Source organism: Cebus imitator, unplaced genomic scaffold (genome assembly GCF_001604975.1).
Source record: "Cebus imitator isolate Cc_AM_T3 unplaced genomic scaffold, Cebus_imitator-1.0 Scaffold19, whole genome shotgun sequence".
Classification (NCBI taxonomy): domain Eukaryota; kingdom Metazoa; phylum Chordata; class Mammalia; order Primates; family Cebidae; genus Cebus; species Cebus imitator.
In genome coordinates, this window is record NW_016107334.1 from 7525854 (window position 1) to 7552736 (window position 26883).

General features: G+C 37.6%; 1 long non-coding RNA gene across 3 annotated transcripts in view; it reads right to left on the minus strand.

Annotated features, from left to right (window-relative positions):
• The window catches only part of LOC108296003, a 290157-nt gene that overhangs the window by 166411 nt on the left and 96863 nt on the right, over positions 1 to 26883 (minus strand). For all 3 annotated transcript variants that reach the window (XR_005198352.1, XR_005198351.1, XR_001821706.2), the window contains one exon: positions 19657 to 19793. This is a non-coding gene — a long non-coding RNA (uncharacterized LOC108296003). The remainder of the gene's footprint in view (positions 1 to 19656; positions 19794 to 26883) is intronic.

A 26883-nucleotide genomic window follows, 5' to 3' on the forward strand; every position in this document is an offset into this window, starting at 1 on the left:
ATGTAACAAGCCTGCACATTCTAAACATGTATCCAAGAACTTAAAGTAAAATAAAAAAGAAAAAAATTAATTCAAGTGGTGTTTAAGTGTGTTAAAAATGTCTGGAGTATACTCGGGGTGAGGGAGAAGAGAGGCCCTTCAGATAGTTCAGAGAGATTAGTAACTGAGATTTAAAGCAAATGTTATAATATATTTATCTCCTTAGAATATGCCAGTTTTTGGGCATCCCTTTGCGGGTAATGGGGTATTTCTAACATAACAGGAACTGGAGCCAGGCTGAAGGGGCCTTGGCCATTGAAAGTGTCAGAAGTGGGGAAGGTAGTCAGTTTGGATTTATCCTGCTTTATTTAAAATTCCGTTGTGGCTTTAGCCTAAGAGTGTATCTACAGTCACTGAAAATAACTGGGGTATCTGAGGTCATTTTCCTGACAGTTTGCAAATCACTTGAACCTGCTGTTATCATTTAAACAGCAGCAGTGGGAAATCGTGCACCTTCAAAGTAACACTACATTCAAGACAAAAAAAGATTTTCAAATGTGAGAAGGAATTGCACCAAGCAAAGATGCCATTGCACTCTTGGGTCACCTTGGACAAAATGAGTCTTTCCTAGGGTAAACTGTCAGAAAATTTAAGTCACATAGGCACAGAGGTGAAGAATCCTAGAGCTAGAAAGACACTGTAGAAATGCTCATCTTGAAATCGTCTACTCTTTCATTATCTCATAGGGAGGTCCCATAGGTCAAATTTCCTGGAGAAGATCCAGCCTAGAGCTCACTTTCCTAACTCCAGGCCTGATCAGGCTCACTCCAGAAAGTCAAAGGCTGAGTATCGTATAGACGCAGATGATAAAAGTTCAAAGTTTCCAGCTAAATGTCTGGAGAGGGAGAGAGAGAGAGACAGAAAAAGAGAGAGAGAGAGAAACATAAGTGTTGAAAACCTGTTACATCTATAGACATAAGTGTGTGTAATTTCATTTCAAACCAACATTGTTCCTCTAACTCTCATACCCAAACCCCTGAGTAAAATATATTTCTGCCAAATTTATTTTTACTTCCCAACAGGCCCATTTATGTACAATTAAATTGATTATCCAGCCAATTCTCTTCCATATGAAAGCTGAAAACTGCTTTAGCTGGTGGTTTTCATCTGTTAATTGGATTCTTACTGCAAAGCCACATCTTACTTTTGATTTTTATTTTTTGCTTTTTATTTTTAATCTGGTAGAAATATGTGATAAAGTGATGTGATTATTTTATTAAAATAACACATTCTCCTAAAAATAAAGCTTTTTATAATCATTTCTCCTCACTATTTTCTAAATTTCTCAGTTGACAGTGCTAATGTAGACACAAATAAAGTCATTTGCTATTTGGATTACTAAAAAAGATGTAATTCCATTTTGGACTCATTCTATATAATGCCAAAGCAACTGATCCAGTCAAGCTCAAATTTGTCTACTGAATTAAAGAATAATTTGATTTTATAGAAATACAACTATAATCTTTAAAAATGACCACTTGGTGTAATTCCACTGGAATTCTTGACTCCATTTGGGTGGTGTGGGAAGAATATAAGAGGGAGGTATATTAGAGGCTGAGAATTTTTAATCTCAGCCATTCTCCATTTTTCTGTAATTTTTCTTTTAAATCTGTTATAAAAAACAAAAACAACTTGCTTCTAGATTGACATACGACTCTCTGAATAAAAACTGTATTTCCAAGCTTTCTTTGAAGCCATATTAATCAGTTTCCCAGAGAAACAGAACCTAGAGGACACACACACACCCCCACACATACATGTATATATGTATGTATGCATATAGATATATGCATACATACATATATATATATATACATATAGGTATATGCGTACATACATATATATACATATAGGTATATGCATACATACATATATATACACATATAGGTATATGTATACATACATATATGTATACACACACACCTATAGGATATATATTTATATCTACTATCTACCTATCTATATATGGAAAGAGAAAGAAAGAGAGATTTATTAAAAGGAATTGGCTCACAGGATTATGGAAACTGAGATGCCTGATGATGTACAATCTACAAGCAGAAGATCCAAAAAGCTAGTATTATAGATCCAATATTGGGCCAAAGGCCTATGAGCCAGGAAAACTAATAGTGTAAATTCTAGTCCAAGACCAAAACTCTGAAAACCAGAAAGCCAACGGTGTAAGTCCCAGTCTGACAGCAGGCGAAGACCAGCATCCCAGCACATGCAGCCAGGCAGAAAGAGTGAATGCTCCCTTCCTCTACTTTTTTATTCTGTTCAGGGCCTCAGTGGTTGGACACTGCCCCTCACATGGAAAGGGTCATCTGCTTTACTCAATCTGCCATTTCAAGTGCCAGTTGCTTCCTGAAACACCATCACATACACACCCAGAAATAATGTTTAACCCAATATGTGGATGCTCCATGTTCCAGTTGAGTTAATGCATAAGATTAACCGTCACAATAGCCTTGTTAGTAAGACTTGCTCAGTGAGATACAAGTGGACACACTGAGTCTGGATTCTAAGAAGTGTCCCTAAAGCAAGGGCATATGGTCATCTCCCAACTCTTTCCCTTGAAATGTAACTGTGATAGAGAGGACTGGAGAGCTCTATCAGTGATCACAGAACCACCTTAGTAGCCCTGGACTGAGTATATTTTCAGAAGATAAAAATATAAACTTCGGTCTGGTTTAAGCTTTTGCTACTTTACGTGCTTAATTACTTGCCGTTTAATGTAGTACTAAACCTTTTATGAAAGAAAAATAGAAGAAGATAAAAGAGAAAAATCCATTAACGTATATTGAACGTTTACTATTGTAGTGGGTTACTGGAATTAATGATCATAGCAAACAATATGATAGATACTATGATTTCCATTTTAAGAAAGAAGAAACTAACATTCAGAAAGGGTAAAAGTCTTTTATGAATTTATATAACTAAGACAAGACCAAGTTTAGTTTTGAGCAAGTTCACTAACTCCAAACCATTCTCTATCTCACCTAGATGGAATAGCATTGCCTACTAGAACTCTATTAAAAGTTGGTTTTTACCAAAGTGGAGTGTAGAATTATTTCACAGTGACCAAAATCTGCAATGTTTTATACCAGAGTTTAGTGTCATCAAAAGCCTGAAAAGAAAGTGAAGCTCCTTATTATAAAATAATTTTACCCCTTGATAAATGTATTTTACATACCAATAAAAATGTATACTATGTTAATTTAAAAATATTAACTTCTATATTAAGTAATAAACATCTTTTATGTCAATATATTTTGGGGAGTAAATCTTGAGTGAAATTTGGAAATTTCTTCAGTGAGAATTACATGCAAGAATTTGTCATCTAATTACTGCATCAAAGTGACTGATTTGTGCTTGTCAGATCATTGCCTTCATCTTCTTATTAATTTAGGAAAGATCCTTATGCTCAGAGACTTGGTTTAGGAATATTTCAAATATTTTCTTTTACAGTGTAGGGATTTGCCAAGGTTTATTTTAGTTCCTTACATTCTCTCAAGACTTTAAAGATGACTCCTTTCCATTCCAGGGGTCTCGGCTGAATTGTCCAGCACTATTAACATACTATAATAAGAGACTTTGACTTCATTGGGTTACAAGAGAACATCATGTATTCCTAAAGATCCTTCAGAAGATAGATACAGAGGGATACAGGATATACAGGTTATCTTCTGACCCACTTGCCTTTCCATTGATGTTCAGATACTTGGCTTTATACCTTGGTGCTTTGACACACAAGCATCCAATTATTTTCAATTTGGATGTAGTTGTCAGCACCTTTGCTTTTCAACTCAGAGCATGGGTTTCCTAAGTTTCAAAAGGAAAGTAATGTTGAAAAGAATAAGGAGAGGTTTGCAGATGTATGACTCCTTTCCTTCTTCTTCCACAAATTATAGGAGCATAAATTCTGACCAGGAGGTTGAGTAGAAAGAAAGTTCACCATAGAAGCATGCAAAGGTGCTACAGGTTCGTAAAGAATGAGACAGACAATGATGTCATCCTCAGTTCCTTCCTCTCCCTGATTTTACACCTCTCTACCATCAAACCTTGAGGCTTCATCTCAGAAACAGGTTTCTAATTTCTTTTTTACTCACCAAGGCTGCAGTCTTAGTCTAGAAATATCAACAGTAAAAAACGCTTAATTTTGGTGGTCAGTCCAGTGAGTGGGTATAAGATAGCCACTACTAGTTTGTGTTGGTCAATCATGTTTAGCGTCTGTTTACTACCTGGCTGAATGAGCTGGTAAGTTCAGTTCTGCAAGGTACAGAATGAAAAAGCATTCATTTCCAGTTATCATACTTAAGTTTATTCAAGGAATAGTTCATATTTTATCGAAACCTGTGCTTTAATGGTCCAATTAGCAAAAATCATAATATTCTCACATGAGTGACTTGAACACCATGGTGTTGCATCTTATGAGTCTTCCCCAAGGAGTCCTGGAAAGTTCAAGTGTGCTTAAGGGGGAGATTTAGTAGTCCTCTACAGAATTGTGTTACCATCTCAAAAATGTTCTTTGATTTAGAACTGGCAGTTCAAGTGTGATTATAAATTGTAGAATAAATCATGATGGGGAAGGGGAATAAATATTATACCTGAGGGTTTGCAAGACACTCTCTAGACAGTAGAAAGCTTTAAATCAGCTAGTCTTTTTTATTTTCTGTTCTCTATAAAATGTTAGCCAAAATCATGAGGTTGTGATGGAGCATAGCTAAATGACTTGATGGCAATATTTGCATGGCTATGTAGGAAAGCTATTTGTTGTATTTATATAAAGTCTTGGATAAGAATTAGAATCTATCACTCCTTCACCAAAAAAAAAAAAAAAGAATTCAATTCTAATGAGTTCAAAGTAAGTAAGATTTTTTTAGATAGGCTATTTTTCCAAGCTGTTGAATTTCCAAAAATGCAAATTAATATTTTCTAGTCATTAACACTGGAAGGATGTACTATGCAAAAAACATGACTTAAGTTGGAAAGCAGAGGTGGCTTTGCTCCCCTGTGGAATGATACCATAACAGTTATTTATTGTTGTTTCCTGTTGGAAAACAGGTAACTACAACTAGATTGAAATTGGCAAGTGGAAGCTCACATAGATAAACCTACGCAATATCACTATTCTTCTGCCATAGTCATGAGTCCATCAGACAAGGACAACAGTGGCTGGGGGAAGGACCTGACTGACATATACAGAACAGATCATCTATTTAAGACAAGCTCCTCTGAAGTGGATGATTTTTCACGATAATTCACATGGAACATAAATATCTTCACATATTGTGCCCCGAAGAAGAAACACTTCCCAGACTTCTTTGTTACCTATTTTCCAATCATTTCCTTTTAACTCCCTGACCACACAGTCAGACCTTTAGCTACTTGAAATGAATCAGTGTAGATCTGTATCTCTGGTCACTTCTCTTTGCAGAGATAAATAAACAAAGAGGTGTACTGCTCAATGTCGCCCACTGCAAAAATATTTCCTTACCACTGCCCTTCGGCACCTCCCCTGAGTTAGGTTACCATGCTACCAGTTTCTTCAGTTGGTTCCAGCATTTTGCGCAGACTCTCTTTAATGAGATCTGAAGATTGTTCTTACTTATTCACTGGAAATCCCCCATAATGTCACAGGAAAGGGAAAGAGAGAAGGGAATATACCAGGAATAGAAGCCTTCAGGACATACTAATGTTGAATCCTAAATATATCACTTCCATTAGATGATGGAATAATGCTGTTCATGGCCAATTTTATGACTGTGTGGATCAGACAACATGCAGTCTAAAATCAGTAGCCCAGGTCAGGTAGTCTGGTAATAATTTGGTTTATAGGCAAGTGTTTTGTCTCTGCTAGGGCCTGGTAGTAAACAAGAGCTGTTTCTCAAAAGAAGAGTAAATACACACAGAAGATGGCAAAGTTTTGTTTCAAAATTCTAATGATTTATGTTGGGTAGTGAATTGAGGACATTCACCTACAAAAGCTGTCAAAGGCTCTATACAACATTCCTTCTGCCAGTGACCCTTCAAAGCACCAAAACAACTACTTTGTCATATGGGCCAAAATCCCAGAACATCTCGCCTGGCAACCTGAACTTGTTAGAGGATTATCTGTTACCCTGAGCCCCACTCAAACTGGTAGTCTTATAGATTACTTGGTAAATGGGTTGGATTAGCATGGTGTTTGGCATATGTTGCCTCCAAAATCCAAGGAAACTCATTTATTTTTCCCTAGTGGTAACAGGATCCAAATGCAGCAATTTTCCTTTACCTTGGAAGATATATATGTTAATAGGCTGAGACCACTAGATTCCTAGAAATTTCACCAAGGAAGTAAGATTAAACTTTTGTGGGATTTATTTTCCATACTGTAGCACACTTATGCCTTACTAAAATTTCTAGTGTAATTACAACTTTCTGCTTACAAGGTCCAATCAACATAATGTTATTAATTTAGTGGGTTAATATGAAGTCTTATGTAATGGAGATATGACCAAGGTCCTGTGAATTGGACTAGGGATTAGAAAACTATAAACCATAAGCCAAATCTTGCCTGTGACTTGTTTTTATAAGGCTTATGAGTTAAAAATGGTTTCTACAGTTTGAAGAGTTTGCCAGTGTCTATAAACCATGGCAACATCAATACCCACTGGCTTCTCCATTCCTTGGGCAGCTCACCTCCAAGGATCTTGTTTTATATTCTATGCCTCAGTCTCTCACTTAAGTTGTTATACACTAGACTTTGCTATTACCAACAACTTACACTATCTCCATAATCTCCATCCAATGTCTCGGATCATTCCTTCTCACTTCTTCTCATGTGAGAATAATGGCTCCCCTAACTGCCCTCTCACTCTCCAGCAGTATTATTTACTTCTCCCAGATAATTCCCATTAGGATACATGTATTCTGCAATATCTTCCATCTTAACAATGAGTCCTCCTTGCTCCCACATGTCTTTCTAGATACCAGCCCATTTTCTCCTGGCTTGTTAGAGCAAAGGTTGGCAAACTCCATAAACAGCAAATAGTCTAGATTTTGCTTATCACATGGTCTCTGCAGCTACTACTCAAGTCTGCTATCGCAGCTTCCAATCTCTGCATTTATTTTATAGGCTCCCATTTTCTCTTGGATCTACTCAGGTTTTCATCTCCAGAACTCTGGAAGAACATAAGTTATCAAGGGGAGCAATGATCCCTATGCTTCTGGTTTTATTGGACAGTTTTAATTTCTCATATTACTTGTCCCAACAGCGTTATTTGTCATAACTGTTTAATACCTTCACTTCCAGCATATCATTCTCCCTTGACTGTCTCTCTGTTCACTGGCTTCTCTCTCTGCTCTCTCTCTCTCTCTCATCAAATCTTTCTCATCTCCCAGTGTCTAAATATTGACATGCCCCAGACATCAGTCTTAATTCATCTTCTCTTCTCAGTCTTCACTTCCTTTAAACACCATCTATTTGCTTAACTCTATGGTTTATATTTCCAACCTGCACTTCTCTCTCAAGGTATCATCCAATATCTTTATTTTCATAATATATACAGAATTCAAATGCTCCTTATTATCTCTACTGCCATTTAGCAACAAGTCTCTTATCATTCCTTGTTTGCATTATTGCCATAATTTCAAAACTGGAATGCCTTCTTTCAACCTTGCCCTGTTTCCAGGGTTTATAAGTACAGCATTGGCTGTGATCCTTTTAAAACATCACTATCTAATTCATGTCATTTTTCCTCTTGATATCTTCTAAATGTGTCCCCTCGCATGGAACAAAAATGAAAATTCTTATATTATTCTCTAGGGTCCTGGGTTGTCTGACCCATGACTCTGACATCATCTCCTACCTACACCTGGTGCCTCTGCTCACTACCCTGAAACTAGATTCCTCGCTATTTTTCAAAGAGATCAAACTAACTTCTGCCTCAGGTATTTTGCATTCTTCCCTCAAATAGCTTCACTACTCATTCTCTTACTTTCTCCCAGTCCCCTTTCTTCTGCACAAGAGAAAGGCTCGTGAGGGCTTCCTTGATCACCCTCTAAAACACTAACAGTCACTCCAGTCCCCACGTCAACAATGCTAATCTCTCTTACTATGCTTGGCTTTTTAATTCTGCACTAATTACTATCTGATGTGTTCTACATTTAGTAACTTATTTAACTACTATTTATTGTCTATCTTTCTGCAGCTAGAATATGAGCTCTATGAGGGCAAAGACTGAGTTTTTTGGTGCACTGTTGTCTCCCTGGCTTCTAGAACTGTGTCTAGTACTCCATAAGTACTCAAATATTTGTTGAGTGAATATTGTATGACTGAGTCTTTCTCTTGACTAATCTAATCCTTCTCTAGTCATTCATTGCAACAACAAAACTTCCAGCTGAAAATATGCAAAACCTCATAATACACTCTCTCTCCTCCTCTCATTGCCTTGAAGGGTTCTCAGCATCCAAGAACTTAGATTCCCTTCCTTTACCAAAATATCATTGCAAACATTTTCCTAGTATCATTTCTGATTTATAATTCTATACTGGCTGGCCTTTATTACTAGTTCATTCTGTTGTTATTACATGATTTTACGGACAACTAGCCCTTCCATCAATTCATCTTCTCATGGACTGTTCAAGTATATTTCTAAACATGTGACTCCTTGGCTTGAGAACCTTAGACGACTCACCACTGATGGCAGTGCTTCTCAAATATTTTATAGTAAAGTAGCAGCTTTCCCCCAATTCATCACAGGTATTTTTGTAAAACATAATTTAAAATAAATGAGAAAGGGACCTACAAATAGATCTCAAGTTTATGGTTAGATTTGGCAGATAAAAAATTACACTTTAGTTACTCTAATCTGGATGAAATAATAGTGAAAAACAAAAACATCTGAATGGCTTTGGTCATTAAAAATATAAGTACAGGCAATGTATGGAGAAAATCTTTATTATATTCATAATTTTCTGTTGTTCTGTAATCAAAAATTAACAAAATAATAAAGGAAATAGTTAATCCCCCTATTGAATGCTTATAAATATACTTTGGACAAATGCTCATGTATTTGAATGTGTAAATTGTAATTGCGAAAAATTAGCTTGATTTTGCTTGTTAACTCATGTAATCTAGATTGAATTGTGGCAACCCTACCTGTGGGGGATAATGTATATCTAAGTTGTTTCCAAGTTTCATACTCATAGGCGAGAACGCAATCTTACTGTATGTTATGAGACTGGGAGAGATTTTCAAGCAAGCTCATAAAATTATTTTATTTTCTTTTATTCATACTGAAGTAAATAATGGTATATTACAAAAAATACTTTTAATTATTTATTGGTAGCAAGTTCCATTCTTCTAATGTCACAGATATATCTATCTTTTGATGAAAAAGATAAAACCTGTATCCATAAATTTCCTAATTGTCATTCAACTTTTGATAGAAAGTAAAAATTTTAAACTGTCCACCAAGTTGTAGGTTGTACTGCTATGACCTTTTATAAATGTGCAAGATCAAGATCGTCAACTTTTCATTAAAAATCATTGTTAAATTATGAAATATGTTAAAACCATCTGTAGAAACTCTGTTCTTACAGGTTCTAATGTTTGCTTTTGCCCTTCAATTTTACCTTCTGTTTGCATGGGAACATTATGATTAATTTAAAATACCAAAGATATGAGAGAAACAAGCAGGTCTGGCTGTCCAATTAGCATCTTTTAAAAATTTGGTTCCAAACTGATGACTTCGCTTTCAGAAAAACCAATAATTAATCTTACAGTTTAGACTTTTGAAACAAAGATTTTTCTTTTCAAAATAAATACCTCAGCAAAAATACCATTGTTCATGATGTTTCCACATTATCCCATAATAATGAAAACACCTTCAAATGCAATACATTAAGCTTTGTGTAATTCACAATTTTTATCAAGTTACTAAGTCACTGTTTAGTTGAGTTGACACTGTTTTTCATATCAAAACATTCTCAATAAAGGAAGCAGTTCATTGATTTATTTTCTGGTTCAAATTCCTTAATCTAGGTAACAGCTTAATAATGTTTTCCAGCCAGGCATGGCGGCTCACACCTGTAACCCCAGCGATTTGGGAGGCCGAGTTTGGTGGATCACTTGAGGTCAGAGATATAGACCAGCCTGGCCAAGATGGTGAAATCCTGTCTTCACTAAAAATACAAAACTTAGCCAGGGGTGGTGATGTGCACCGATAGTCCCAGCTACTCAAGAGGCTGAGGTGCAAGAATCGCTTAAACCCTTGATGGTGGAGGCTGGAGTGAGCAGAGATCACACCATTGCACTCCAGCCTGGATGACACAGTGAGACCCTGTCTAAAAAAATAAAAAACAATGTTTTCCTACTGAACAACTGGCTCTTGAATGTTGACTGGATAAACAATGAAATGAAGGCAGAAATAAAGATGTTCTTCGAAACCAACGAGAACGAAGACACAACATACCAGAATCTCTGGGACATATTCAAAGCAGTCTCTAAAGGAAAATATATAACAGTAAGTGCCCACATGAGAAGCAAGGAGAGATCTAAAATTGAAACCCTAGCATCAAAATTGAAAGAGCTAGAGGAACAAGATCAAAAAAACTCAAAACCTAGCAGAAGACAAGCAATAACTAAGATGAGAGCACAACTGAAGGAGATACAGACACAAAAACCCTTCATATAATCAACAAATCCAGGAGCTGGTTTTTTGAAAAGATCAACAAAATAGACAGACCACTAGCCAGATTAATAAAAAAGAAAAGAGAGAATAACCAAATTGATGCAATAACAAACGATAAAGGGGATATCACCACAGATTCCACAGAAATTCAAACCATCATCAGAGATTATTACAAACAACTCTATGCACATAAACTAGTAAACCTGGAAGAAATGGATAAATTCCTGGACACTTGCCTCCTCCCAAGCCTAAACCAGGAAGAAGTTGAAACCCTGAATAGACCAATAACAAGGTCTGAAGTTGAGGCAGCAATTAAGAGCCTACCACCCAAAAAAGACCAGGTCCAGATGGGTTCGCAGCCGAATTCTACCAGATATACAAAGAGGAGCTGGTACCATTCCTTCTGAAACTATTCCAAATAATCCAAAAAGAGGGAATCCTTCCAAAATCATTTTATGAGACAAACATCATCCTGATACCAAACCCCACAGAGACTCAACAAGAAAAGAAAACTTCGGGCCAATATCCATGATGAACATAGGTGCAAAAATCTTCAATAAAATACTGACAAGCCGATTGCAATAGCACATCAAAAAGCTTATCCACCATGATCAAGTAGGCTTCATCCCGGGGATGCAAGGCTGGTTCAATATACGCAAGTCTATAAACGTAATTCACCACATAAACAGAACCAAAGACAAAAACCACATGATTACCTCAATTGATGCAGAGAAGGCCTTCGACAAAATTCAACAGCCCTTTATGCTAAAAACCCTCAATAAGCTAGGTATTGATGGAACATATCTCAAAATAATAAAAGCTATTTACAACAAACCAACAGCCAGTATCATACTGAATGGGCAAAAACTGGAAGCATTCCCTTTGAAATCTGGCACTAGACAAGGATGCCCTCTCTCACCACTCCTATTCAATATAGTACTGGCAGTTCTAGCCAGAGCAATCAGGCAAGAAAAAGAAATAAAGGATATTCAAATAGGAAAGGAGGAAGTCAAATTGTCTCTCTTTGCAGATGACGTGATTGTATATCTAGAAGACCCCATCGTCTCAGCTCAAAATCTCCTGAAACTGATAAACAAATTCAGCAAAGTCTCAGGATACTAAATCAATGTGCAAAAATCACAAGCATTTGTATACACCAATAACAGAGCCAAAACAAGAATGAACTGCCATTCACAATTGCTACAAAGAGAATAAAATACCTAGGAATACAAGTAACAAGGAACATAACGGACCTCTTCAAGGAGAACTACAAGCCACTGCTCAACGAAATCAGAGGACACAAACAGATGGAGAAACATTCCATGTTCATGGTTAGGAAGAATCAATATCATGAAAATGGCCATACTGCCCAAAGTAATTTACAGATTCAATGCTATTCCCATCAAGCTACCAATGACCTTCTTCACAGAACTGGAAAAAAACACCTTAAACTTCACATGGAACCAAAAGAGAACCCACATAGCCAAGTCAATTCTAAGCAAAAAGAACAAAGCAGGAGTCATCACACTACCGGATTTCAAACTATACTACAAGGCTACAGTAATCAAAACAGCATGGTACTGGTACCAAAACAGAGATATAGACCAATGGAACAGAACAGAGGTCTCGGAGGCAATACAACATATCTACAACCATCTGATCTTTGACAAGCCTGAAAAAAAACAAGCAATGGGGAAAGGATTCCCTGTTCAATAAATGGTGTTGGGAAAACTGGCTAGCCATGTGCAGAAAGCAGAAACTGGACCCCATCCTGACACCTTACACTAAAATTAACTCCAGATGGATTAAAGACTTAAACATAAGACCTAACACCATAAAAACCATAGAAGAAAATCTAGGCAAAACCATTCAAGGTTTTGAATAGGTGTAGGCAAGGACTTCATGACCAAAACACCAAAAGCATTGGCAACAAAAGCCAAAATAGACAAATGGGACCTAATCAAACTCCACAGCTTCTGCACGGCAAAAGAAACAGTCATAACAGTGAATTGGCAACCAACAGAATGGGAAAAAATTTTTGCAGTCTACCCATCTGACAAAGGGCTGATATCCAGAATCTACAAAGAACTAAAACAGATTTACAAGAAAAAAATAAACAAGCCCATTCGAAAGTGGGCAAAGTATATTTACAGACACTTTATGAAAGAAGACATACATGAGGCCAACAAACATATGAAAAAATGCTCATCATCACTGGTCATTAAAGAAATGCAAATCAAAACTACATTGAGACACCATCTCACGCCAGTTAGAATGGCGATCATTAAAAAATCTGGAGACAACAGATGCTGGAGAGGATGTGGAGAACTGGGAACACTTTTACACTGTTGGTGGGAGTGTAAATTAGTTCAACCATTGTGGAAGACAGTGTGGTGATTCCTCAAGGACCTAGAAATAGAAATTCCATTGGACCCAGCAATCCCATTACTGGGTATATATCCAAAGGATTATAAATCGTTATACTATAAGGACACATGCACACGAATGTTCACTGCAGCACTGTTTACAATAGCAAAAACCTGGAACCAACCCAAATGTCCATTGATGATAGACTGGACAGGGAAAATGTGGTACATATACACCATGGAATATTATGCAGGCATCAAAAATGATGAGTTCATGTCCTTTGTACGGACATGGATGAACCTGGAAACCATCATTCTCAGCAAACTGACACAAGAGCAGAAAATCAAACACCGCATGTTCTCACTCATAGGCGGGTGTTGAACAATGAGAACACATGGACACAGGGAGGGGAGCACTACACACTGGGGTCTGTTGGGGGGAAATGGGGGAGGGATGGGGAGGTGGGGAGGCAGGGAGAGATAGTATGGGGAGAAATGCCAGATATAGGTGATGGAGAGGAAGGCAGCAAATCACACTGCCATGTATGTACTTATGCAACAATCTTGCATGTTCTTCACATGTACCCCAAAACCTAAAATGCAATAAAAACTTTCAACAACAGAAATAATAATTATAATGTTTTCCTTGCATTGCAGCTGTGTCATCAAATGAATATACTCATATACAAAATAAACACTATACCACATTTACTAATATGAATCACAAGCTTGGACATTGAGGCAATGTGAACTTAAAACTTTATGAATAATTATTCTCAATGGCCATTACTTATTTCATCAGAGACTGCTGAGCACGAGTTCAGTTTTCACACACACTTGGAGCAACACTGTTCTAAAGGCCAATTTTGGACCTTCTCTCCTTTTTTACCCAAATGTCTTTTCTCCCTCTCTCTTCACTCTTTAGTACCTTACCTTGTGTTTCACCAGGAAAACTGAAGCAATCAGAAGAGAATTTCTGTCTTCCACTATGATGTGCACCGTGCACCATCTATTAGTGTCAGCCTCTGTGCTTTCGCACTTGGTTTGTTACTCTCACCTAAGCCAGTCCCTGCACTAGCACACTAGATACCATCCCTCTTGTCTACTCAAGAACATCCCTCCAGCAATTCTCCCCTCTATCTTACTCCAAATTTTTGCTCTGTGTTGGATTTTTTTACATCCTATAGAATCTGTTATTTCTCTCATTTGAAAGATCACACAGACACACACACGTCCTTGTCTTCACTTCTTCCTCCAGTATTGGCTTCATTTCTGTGCTTCTGGACAATAAAATCCCTTGCAAGAGTTATCTATGTGCATTGCCTTCAATTAATCTTTCTATTCTCTTTGAAGACTCTCCAACCAGGCTTTTCACTGCACCTCTCCAGAAGAACTGCTCTCAACAAGTTCACCAATGACTGCCACATCACTAGATTCAGTAGCCATTTCTCAGACTTCATCTTCTTGGAGGCCCAATTTGCATTATTAATATTTTCATAATCTTTCCTGTTCATTCTCACTCCCTTGGTTATCTCATTCAGGTTCAAGGTTTTAAAAACTCCCTTATATGTCAATGACTTGTACTGTTAAACCTTTAGCTCAATCTCCTTCCTGATACCCAGGTTTGTCTCTCCCTACCCTACTTGCCACTCTCACTATTATGTCTGACACCCAGACCTAGTATCAGTGGATTGCAACCCCATTCATTTAATTCATCAAGCCAAAAGGTTTTCTTAAGATATTTTAAAATCATACTTCACATCCAATTTCTCAGCAAATTCTGGGGGTTCTAAGTATAAAGATATCCAGAAAGTACACACCGATGTACATTCTCACCACTTCTGCCACTACCAACTCGACCTCATCCATGATGATTGCTCACCTGGGTTACAACATCCTAAGAAGTCTCCATGTTTGTACCTTTGCTTTCCTCTGTAGTCCATTATCAATAACCCTCCAAAATGATTCTTTAAAAATGCAAACTAGTTTGTATTACTCCTCTATCCAAAATCCTCAAATATTCCCTTATTTCACTCAAAGTAAAATTCTTTGATCTTAAAATAAAGCTCTGCCCACTCTCTCTTACGTCCCTGATCATGTATTTTCCTTCTCTTCCATTCCTGTCTCAAGCCCTTGCAGCCTCACCAACCACATACCAGCCATGCACTCTCTTTGGAGAATTTTCTGTTTCCTCCTACTGAAATCTTCCTCCTTCAAACTGTTGTTGTTGTTAGTTCTTTCACTTTCTTCAAGTCTTACCTCAAATATTGTCTTCTTAACAAAGCTATTTCAACCTACTGATTAAATATTGTGGCTTCTCCTTCCTTCCCAGGCATCCTACTCACAGTTACTATATAAACGTGTATATTTATTATTTATTGTTTGTCTTCACCCAAATAGAATGTAAACTCCCCTAGGGAAAGGAAATGTTTTCATTCTGTGACATATTTCAAGTGTCTAAAACTGGACCTGTTATATCATAGAACTCCATAAACATCAGATGGATGAATAAATGAACTAATGATGGAGAAGTAAATTCCTTACGTGAAACTTATACCTGAAAAGTCCCACAAATTCTCATTTTTATATGCTGTCTTCCATGTAATACAAGTTGGTAAACATCTGATTACTAACAGCATTGCGTACGGTTGGTAAATGTCTGTTGAGTGAAAGGATGTTAAATAAATCGGTTGTGTCAGTACCTGACAGTGGACCATTTTCTATGGTTTCTGTTGATAGAAATGGTTTATTTGCCTAATGGAGACTGCAAGTGACAAGGACAATTTCATTTTGATTTAGAAGGGCCATGTTCATCAATTTGAGGAAATGGCATAACCAAGACAGACTTCAGAATAATTTTGCCATAATGATAATAACAATGATAGTGGTGATGACAACAATAGCTCCCCTTTAGCAAGCATATACTCTGTGTTAGGGGGAGCTCTGTCATTCAACTCTAACTAATCCATTCAACTCTCACCAGCACCCTGTGAAGCAGTCAATATTACTGAATGGTATTCCTCACATTACAAAGAGGGAAAATGTTAAGTAGCTTGTCCAACATCCCCCAGATCTGATATGGCAGAGCTACACATTGACTCCAGGCAATCTGACCACACTGAGTGAAACATCAGGTTTTACATAAAATAATCCTGGGAAATGTATCATTTTCATGGCAGATTACTCCTTATCTAATTAGTCTACTCTTTAACAGGAACCTCTAGTTGAAAAGATCTTTTGGTACTACTATGACCAGCGGAAGTGTGGGTCTGTGGAACTCCAGACAACAGAGAGTCCCACTCAAATGCATGATATTAAATGATACTAAGAAAACTACCAGTACTTAGTGTCGTGGATATCAACATCTTCTACACTCCCTGAAAAATGTGATTTTTGAAAAGTCTGCTACCTCACACTTTCACAACACTGCAATTCCCATTAGTAGAATATTGAAATACCTATTATATACATCTATCTATGATTTTTCTATTAAGATATTATCTAAAAACATACCCAAATTACTAGTCAGTGGCTCAAAATTCAGAAACATCTTGCAAAAAATATTAATTGTAAACAAAGATATAAGCCCTGGAGGGATAAATAATAAACTCAAGTAACTGATGATTCAAAAAATGTTTCCACATATCTTGTACAATGAAACGTATACTGAAGGATTCAAACACCATCAGAGAATCCAGTCAATTCATTGAGAAGAAAACCAGTCAACAGAGTAAGAGAATCATGCACAAATCCAGGTAAAATCATGACATTCAAATGTTAGAAATATTTCTATTGCAATTATATCTTTTATCTTTTCTTTTATCTTCTTCCATTTTCTTATGAATCTCCTCAATCACTATCCAGAGCTCAGAGACTGCAAACACATTTTCAATATTAATCTTTGACAAAACTGACAAAAACAAGCAATGGAAAAGAATTCGCTATTTAATAAATGGTGCTGGGAAAACTGGCTAGCTATATGCAGAAAACTGAAACTGTACCCTTCCTTAAACCATATACGGAAATTAAGATGGATTAAGGACTTAAATGTAAAACCCAAAATCATAAAAACCCTTTTAAAAAAATCTAGGCAATATCATTCAGGACATAGGCATGGGCAAAGACTTCATGACTAAAACACCAAAAGCAATTTCAACAAAAGCCAAAATCAATAAATGAGATATAATTAAACTAAAGAGCTTCTACACAGTCACATAAGCTAGCATCAGAGTGAACAGGCAACCTACAGAATGGGAGAAAATTTTAGCAATGTACCCATCTGACAAAGGTCTAATATCCAGAATCTACAAGGAACTTAAACAATTTACAAGAAAAAAAAAACATCAAAAAGTGGGTGAAGGATATGAACAGACACTCCACAAAAGATGACATGTGTGCAGCCAAGAAACATGGAAAAAAGCTCATCATTAGCGGTCATTATCGAAATTAAAATCAAAACCACAAGGAGATACCATCTCACGCTGGTCAGAATGGGGATTATTAAAAAGTCAGGGAAAGAACAGATTTTGGTGAGGCTGTGGAGCAATAGGAGTGCTTTTACACTGCTAAAGGGAGTGTAAATTAGTTCAACCATTGTGGAAGACAGTGAGGCAATTCCTCAAAGATCTAGAACCAGAAATACCATTTGACCCAGCAATCCCATTACTGGGTATATACCCAAAGGATTATAAATCATTCTACTATAAAAACACATGGACATGTATGCTTATTGCAGCACTATTTACAACAGCAAAGACTTGGAACCAACCCAAATGCCCATCAATGACAGACTGGATAAAGAAAAATATGGCACATATACACCATGAAATACTATGCAGCCATAAAAAATGAGTTCACGTCCTTTGCAGGACGTGAGTGAAGCTGGAAGCCATCATTCTCAGCAAACTAACACAGGAACAGAAAACCAAACACCGCATGTTCTCACTCATAAATGGGAGTTAAACAATAAAAATACACAGACACAGGGAAGGGAACAAAACATACTGGGGCTGTTTGAGGTGTGGGAGGCAAGGAGAGGAAGAACATTAGGACAAATACCTAATGCATGAGGGTCTTAAAACCTACATGATGGGTTGACAGGTGCAGCAACCACCATGGCACATGTATACTTATGTAACAGATGCATATGTATCTCGAACTTAAAGGAAAATAAAGAAAGAAAAAAAATCACAATATTGAAGGTTTTTTTATACCTTAGGATTCATTACTAAGATTACTCAAATCTGTAATCCTGTTCTTGAGCATACGTTATGTAGTGGCTCAGGCCTTTTCAAAGGCCATAACTATCCATTGAATCACTAAGCACAAACTTTATGATCATTTATTAAAGTTTCAGAAGTTCATGTTAGTGAAACAGACATGTACTCTCTTCTCTTAGTCACACAGTGCAAATATTTATTGAATATCTGGTAGCCTAGTGCTTGCGTGCACTTCCCTTTGAGTTACTGCAGGTGATAGAAACCCTACCTTCCTATCAGCTCTCAAAACAAATCACCACAAATTATCCTCATCATTTTTTTCCGTAGCTAGTATAAGAAAATGAGTAAAAAGAAATAAAAATCTAAAAGTTTAAGAAAGGTAGAAATCTCATTAATGTCTTCATTTATTTTCCTCACTAACATTGTTTAAGTGATCATCTTTTTTGGAGGTCTAAAAGAATTAAGATTGGGGCTTTCCAACATGCTAAGTGACATCATGCATGATCACTTTTTCCAAAAATCAAGAGTTTGTTTGTATATAAACTAGAACAGAAAACATACATACGTTTCCTACACTTGATCTTAACCAAAATACCGAGAAGCAATCACACATATATATTTCTCAACTAAATGTTTACCTCACTGCAAGCCAAAGGTCATGGAAGGGTTGTTTGACATCTCAAAACTAAGTTTAGTTTTATGCCCAGTGAATTCCTATCTATATCAAATACAAATCAATTTCCAGAAAGTGCTTTAAGTATTTTAATAAAAATAATCAAAGAATGGTTCAGAGGTATATAAACACTATTTTGGAGTGTTTCTTAGCAATCCTATTGCTAGAAACACACATTTTAACAAATATTTAATACAATTTTTTAAAATAGTACTTCTTATGGTAGAGAAAAGGTGTTCCTGAGCTTGTTCCTATGTAGCTGTGGCTAGCAGAGGTCTGGGACAGGTGTATACATGGTAAGGCTGGAGGACAAGGACTAAGAGTAAGAAACCCTTCCTTCCAGTCTACTTAACCAGCTGCTGAAGCAGGGGCTCCGGCTATCCTTCGGAGCACCCATGGTCAGGCTACTTCCTTCTCACTGCAAGACAGGTCAGCGGCCCTGAATCGTACAATTTGAGAAGATGATTTATAGCTGCAGCTACTTGACTCTCTCTTTTTTTTTTTTTAATTTGGCAGGTGGGGGGACTGGCCCAGTCTGTCATTTTTAACTCATCATTGTAAGAACGGACAACCGTGGTGTAGCTGCTTTTGTGTATTGGGAGACCAGTACAGAAATTAATCAGAGGTACGACAGGGCATTTTTACCAGTGAAAAACAATACAGGGCGAGGGCGTCCGCATACTTACATTTAAGGGAGCATATCGTAGTGCAAATTGGGTCATCTCAGGAAATATAAAAGCATTATTCCTCTGACATTTGAAAAAAAATGTAATTACGTCTTCTACCAAGCATGATTCTTTTCAATAACCTTCATTTTTGTCCCCTGGAAATGAAAAGAGGTTTCTGTTAAAAAGGCATTTCCTCTGACTCTGTGTCCTTGAGCCGCACAAAATGTAAACCATTCCCTCCCTCCTTCTTTTGAAGAAAAAGGGGGCTTCAATCTTTCCTTCTGAACACGGTCCATTTAAATAAGGAGATGGAGTCCCATCTTTTCCATCAGCCCCATTGTTTGACTTGTCAGTAATAACACTTGAGCTGAAATTGTACAGGCGTCCCGCTAATTTAGTAATTATTGACATGGTGCTGAGCAGGAAATGATAGCAAACAGAAGGAACAGTTAAGGAGAAATGAAATAAAAGATGTTCATATCATTGTTGAATAATGGTTGAGATCATTTTGTGCTTTAAGTAGGCCCAAGACACCTTTTCCCATTTTCCTGACACATTTATAATTTATGCTTTGTAATAGTTCCAAATATTTTTAGGACACTGGACTTTGTTTGAGAATCTTACCAGACTGAATGAGAGTCACGCAGCACACACACAGAGGAGTGGGTGAGGTGACCTGCTGCAGCCTCCCATTTAGGCAACAGCCCCTTTCTCTTCGGCCTGCCTCTCCTCCTTTTGAAATTTACATTTCTATTTATTGTGTCTCAGCTTTAGCTAAGATTTCTGTTGCCAGGCTAGGCAATGTAACCCATGCAGTTACAGGTATAGATGGCATTCATTTGTGCATTTGTTTTCAAATCTGGATGCCTTGCTTACTCATAAGAATTTCCCTAATAATAAGCATAGGTTGGCTTATTTAAAGGAAGTGGTCTATTTGTGCATTATCAGAACTGTGCTAGAGCAAAGGACATGTGTGTATGTATCACATGCACATGTGATGACAAACCCTGAAAAAGTTATACAAATTTTGAAATCATATGCTGGGATAATATGAATATTGGCTCTGTGAAAATACAGCACATTTTTTCTAATTCTGATATTAGAAAACAAGAATGACACTTTTTGTATGAGGTCACCATGTAATATGGCATTTACCATTAGGTAATGATTACCTATCAGAACATAATTTGTCAATGCTAGCAAACAAAAGATTAATGTGACAAATGTGTTACACAAAGTACTACAGCTGCATATTATATTTTTCTTAGAAATGAAAAAAATTTATTTTAAAACATAGTAATATTAACTTTTAGGGCTACAGATATACAGTATGATCCAAATATGGAAGACAAATTGGCATAATATAAGCCATGGGAAAGACAGAAACCTCAATGTCTTAGAGGGCTGGGATGTCGAAAATTGTGATGACAATGATGATGATAATGCTTTTAATCACTAAGAGAGCAACTAGATGAGCTGATCACTATTTTTTTTTTTTTTTTTTAGACGGAGCCTTTCTTTGTTACCTAGGCTGGAGTGCCGTGGCACAATTTCAGCTCACTGCAACCTCTGCCTCCCAGGTTCAAGCGATTCTCCTGCCTCAGCCTCTGAAGTAGCTGGTACTACAAGTACTTGCCAACATGCCCAGCTAATTTTTTGTATTGTTAGTAGAGACAGGGTTTCACAGTGTTAGCTAGGATGATCTCGATCTCCTGAACTTATGATCTGCCCGCCTCAGCCTCCCAAAGTGCTGGGATTACAGGCGTGAGTCACCTCACCTGGCTGGCTAATCACTCTTATGTACCCGGTGTCACCTGCAGCACTTAGCATGGAGTAACGTATTCAGTTTTTCCAAGAAAACATGGTATTCACATTATAACAAGGAGTAAGCTGAAGCTTAGAGGGAAGTTTCGCAATGTTGTCCAAAGTCTTAATTATGACTCTAGTCATTATTGGCTTTTTATCTTTCTGATTCCTGAGGTAGAGCTCCAAAACACTACCCTACATTGCACCTTTGAATTTTATTGTCTTCTTCCTTTTCCTGTTTTTTTTTTTCTGTAGTTGAAATTATTCCTATAAAATTAAGCAAAACACAAACAATTTTTAAAAAGACTCAGCCAAGCATGAATTTAGACAATAGGTCACATGGTGTTTTGCAGGTACATGCTATAGCCTAGTCCCGTATACTAAAAGTATCATTCTCTTCTGTAGTCTTTACCTTAAAAAAAGATTCCATTGAATGTCTAAATCTGGTAATACTGGAGAAATAGTTTAAGCGACACAGAGCAAAACTAGTAGAAATGTGCTGAAGGCACACACAAAAAATTTACTGATATGTAAAAAAGAACACCTTCTCGATAGAAACAAAATCATTCTTAAATACTCTTTTGAAAGAATCACATAATGACTGTACACAGGTAGTCTTAAAATGTTCACATTCTATCCAAAAAATATGCGCTTAAGCCAGGTGGCAACTGCATGTAATCCAAGCTACTTAGGAGGCTGAGGCTAGAGTATTGCTTGAGCCAGGAGTTCAAGTCCGTAGTGCACCGTGATTGTGCCTGTGAATAGCAACTCCAGCCTGGACAGCCTAATATAACCAAGTCTTAACAAAAGAAAACACTTATAAAATTCCTTTGTAATTGTGTTATGAAATACATTGTTTCCATAACGTTCTGTGGAGTTGTTAGGCAGTGCAAAATCAGTACAGAGGGAAGTGTTCTTGCTTTTATTTGTCACTACTACTAAGAAGAAAACTTTCTCAGCTTTAAAATTTTATTTATTAGGGCTACTGAAGCTATCCAAACACATATACCTTTCTCCAGGAAGTGTAATATGTACTGCAGGCAAACTAGATAAAAACTGTTAGATGTCATTACATGAACATCCATATATATATGAATATATATATATATCCATATATGTAATGTATATCAACTGTATATATAATGTATATGAAATGTATATATCCACATATATAATGTATATCCATATATATATTATATACTATATATCCATATAATATATGATATATATTATATCATCTGATATAATGTATATCAGTTATAGCTCTGAATATGTGCATATTACCCATGGGATTCCATGACATTTTGTGCAGATTGCAAGGTATGCATGACCTGTGGACTCCTGTTGTATGCATGAATTATGAACAGAAATCATACTTTATGTCATCTGACTTTGTACCTACAAAGCCTAGTATTATTGGCTCCCGACAGCCCCTTCTGAACTGGGAACTTCTGAAGGACAAAGATCACATTTTTGTGTGAATGTAGGAGTTGACAAAAGAACACTTTCATTTGGAAGGAGGGGACTTGTTACTAGGACTGAGAAGGAATTTGAGGATGACAGCAGTAGGGGTCCATTTACCATTTTGGCACACGCAAGTTTAACTCAGAATCCACCTGAGACACATTCCTATAAGCTTATAGTGATATATTTGACTTCATGAAGTCTTCCACATTAGAGCTATGAAAGTCTAGTTTCTGCTGGGAGTTCATCACAGCAGGGGCATGTAGTGCTCCCCACTGTTTCTGCTGCAACTCCACCCAGGATTCACTCTCCCACCCTGTGATGCTTATATTATCCTCTGACAGGTGAGGCCCACAGCTGTGACTAGACATAATGACCAGAGCTGGTTAGGTCAAGTGTGAACAAGCAACTGCAGCTGAGGCATCGGCTGGTTGGAAACCTACTGCCTGCCAGGCCTAAAATAAAACTATGAGCTGGTCAATTAGATCAGTGGGAGTGGGGAATAGATGGGTTGGAGGAATAATGGCAGGTGGCAGAAAGAAACTGGGTTATAAAGTTCAGGATCACATGCAATAGTTCACTTTGGACAGGATGCAATCACTAACTGATGAAAACTTTTAATGCCTCAGAGGCAAATTTATTTTCACTTGTGTTACAGTCTAACTAGCTTCTAGTCTATGGGTAGCTTTCCTCCAGTGGTGGCTCAGGGACCAAAGACCAGAGCTTCCCCTTTGCGGCTTGGCCATCTCCTAGCATGACGGCTCCACTTCTCAAAAGCCTGAGCTCTGAAGCTGCCACTTCTTTTCAGATTCCATTGACCAAAACACATCATGGGACCCCCCCCTTAACAGCAAGGAAAGTCTGGAAATTAGTAGGGCTGCCTCTATGGGAAGACAAACAGATTTTTGGTGACCTGCTACAGACACAAGCCAAGTTATATTCAAGGTAGAGCTTTATGAGGGACAAAGAGATGGCTGAGTTGCTCAGAGAAGACAAAAGAGTAAAGTCGTAAGACCACGAACCTGTCTTGATTCCACTGTCTACATTCTTACTTTCTTAAAATTCTCACAATATTTTTTACTGTATGCCACTCTTTAATTGAGCTAGCATGAGTTAAGTCTTAACCACACATTTTATAAATCTATTGTCATAACCTGCATTCTTCCTGAATGTTCAAACCAGCATTGAGAAAATTGAAAATGGAGACCAGGATGCTATTGAAACATGAATTCCTTCCATGATCCCCTCAGTAGAATTTAATGAAATGAAAGGATAGCTTCTATCATGTTATGTTTAATTCTTCCTCCATTTCATTTATCTTTTTACTTAAAACTAGTATTTTCCAACAACTACTTCTCTTAGAATCTCTGTAAGCTACAGACATGTTAGCAACTTACTTTGGTCATAACATGGGCCAATGCAGCAGCACTCTCTCATGATTGTGAGCCTAATTTAACTAAAAATAGCAAGGGAAACAATGAATTCTGAAGCATTTCTCTCATTCCCTCTAGCTGAATGGAAACATTTTCACTCAAAGAACAGCTCCTCTTGCCTTATTGCAACATAGAGGACTCAATCACATTTTCCCTTCAGGCTGGCAACAATTAAAAACTAGCTGCCATAAGACAGTATTCACAGATATTCACAACAAACACAAATTGGTGCTTTCCACTGAGACAGACAGGGTATGCCACACAGACAGCAAGACTCAAGGATAACTGTTTCCTTCAATATCCAGTATCTTTGAAATGAGCTTGGCTGTTAATAAGGCTAATGCCTTCAGTGTTATTCAGTCAGTTTCATCCTTCACAGCTTTTATTTTCTCCTTAAAGACCCTACCAGTCAGTTGAGCCCCTTGATCAGTTGGGTAGAAGTTGGGAGATACACATTGTTTGGGAGAAGATCATAATTTAAGAAAAAAGCCTCAGAGGAATGAAATGCCAGGTATTTCCATTTGCAAGCATTCCCAGGCTCTCTCCTTTTGGAGAACTTCCCTTCCCCTCACCTCCTCCATATTATTATAACATTGCATCAGATATTTAGACATGTTTTGTTTTAATACCAAAGGACTTTCTTTTTTTCTATATCTGTTTTCTAACCAATCTGATATTCCAAGGCAATAATAAGAAACGGCTTTGTTATTGAATTGGGAACAAAAGATACAGTGGAGAAGCATATTAAAATGTTCAGAAAACCCTAAACTGAAATCTGTTTACTAAGCCACCAGCTGTCACTTCCTCTCCTGGCTACAGTGCACTACCTATCTGGAACTGTTGCTTCGCACTCATCGTCCTGACCCTACGGTGTATCTGCTCTGATGTTTTCTTAGAAAAACATGTTTACCCACTCTCCCCCCAAATTACATCTAAACCTACTCTACACGTGCTGTCATTCTCCATTACATTCAATGTTCTTCCTTTCCAATCAATTTTAAAATGGACATTTCTAAGAAGTGGCAAGACAATCTATTTAAGAATAAAAGTCAAAGAATTAAACTAAATGACCACAATAGGAATCGTGAATGTGGAACGAGAACGTTGACTTGAGTACCTAGAGTTCAATCGTAAATTAAAAATCGTTAAAATGTGGTGTTTGGGGTTATGAACTCTGTTTCAAATTACAAGTAGTTGTGTCTGGCATGTTGGAATTGTTTTCTAATCTTAATGAAATGCTAAAGTTGAGATTTTTCAGAAGGATAAAAAGTCTTTTTAGGAAACCATTACTGATCCTGGTATTTCAGTGACCCCATACACTCAACTCTTGCTTCGCTTCAGTGTTGGCAACATCTAGGAACCTTTTCGGCATGCTCAGGAGAGAAGCCAAGGATTAAACCGGCCATGAAGACTCTCTTTTCTTCCTCAACTCACCGCTGGGAAGCGGTGCACTCTGTAAGTTCCCGTATCTGGCCATGTGGGCTCAGGGTTGTAGGGTGGGCTGCTCAGAGCTGAGCCACACTCACACTGTGGATAAAAAGATGTCCGTCTCAAAACTGCCAACTTTGCTTCTTCCACCACCGCTTGGCTCCCTGCAGTCAACGTGCATGTGATTCCTATTAAAATCCTGTTTCCTTAAAGCAACAAGGGTTTCAGTGTAGAGAATAAGATATCTGACCTTTGGAGCCCATGAGCTCTCATTGCTAGATATATTCTGAATCAACTATCTATCAGCACACAGGCCCTATCAGCGAAGGAGAGAAACTTCATGCAGCATTAATCAAACCTGAAACGTTATTTTTAAGGTGTCACGAAATCCACATTGACTGACTGGTCCTTTTAATCTTAATTTTGAACAGTTGCTACTCCAATTAAATTCTACCACCTAGCATTTTCAAACAGCTCCTGGTTGTTTCCACAAACTCCGTTAATGGACAGCTGTTTCTGACAGCTCCCTGATTTGCCAGTGCTGTGTTGGCTGCCGGCACAGGAGGCCCGTTCTGTATTCTGCTGCTGGCACCGGGGGATATGCAAATGAACACATGAATCAGTTGTCACCACCACAGACACCGTGCAGGGAGACGATCAGAATGTGTGGGGAGCTTAGCTGGCTGCCAGTGAGGGGAGAAAGGGGGAGCGGGCAGAAAGCTTCGGTTTCTTGAAGTGAGTTTTCTTTTCTTTTTCTTTTTTTCAAGTGTCTCCAGTTTATTTTCCCTTTGTGGCATTCATTAGATTTCAGTTCAGGAGAGTGCAATCTGTTCCTCGCCAATCACCAACAGAAACGCTGAAAGTTCGGGAATGATAGAAACACTTCAGGTAAACACCATTAGAACGTCGGTAGCACAGGCTGAATATTATATGCACTTACGTTTCCCAAATATTTCCCCATCTGAAGTGGGTGAGGGAATGATGAGGACAAAACAAAACTTTTGTTTCCCATACGGATGTGCTCGAGAACACTTGGCTTGGGTTCCCAAGCCTGGTTTTAAGTGCTCCGAATTATTTCCAGCAAGTCATGCGGAGCTGCTCCACCCGCCAAGCT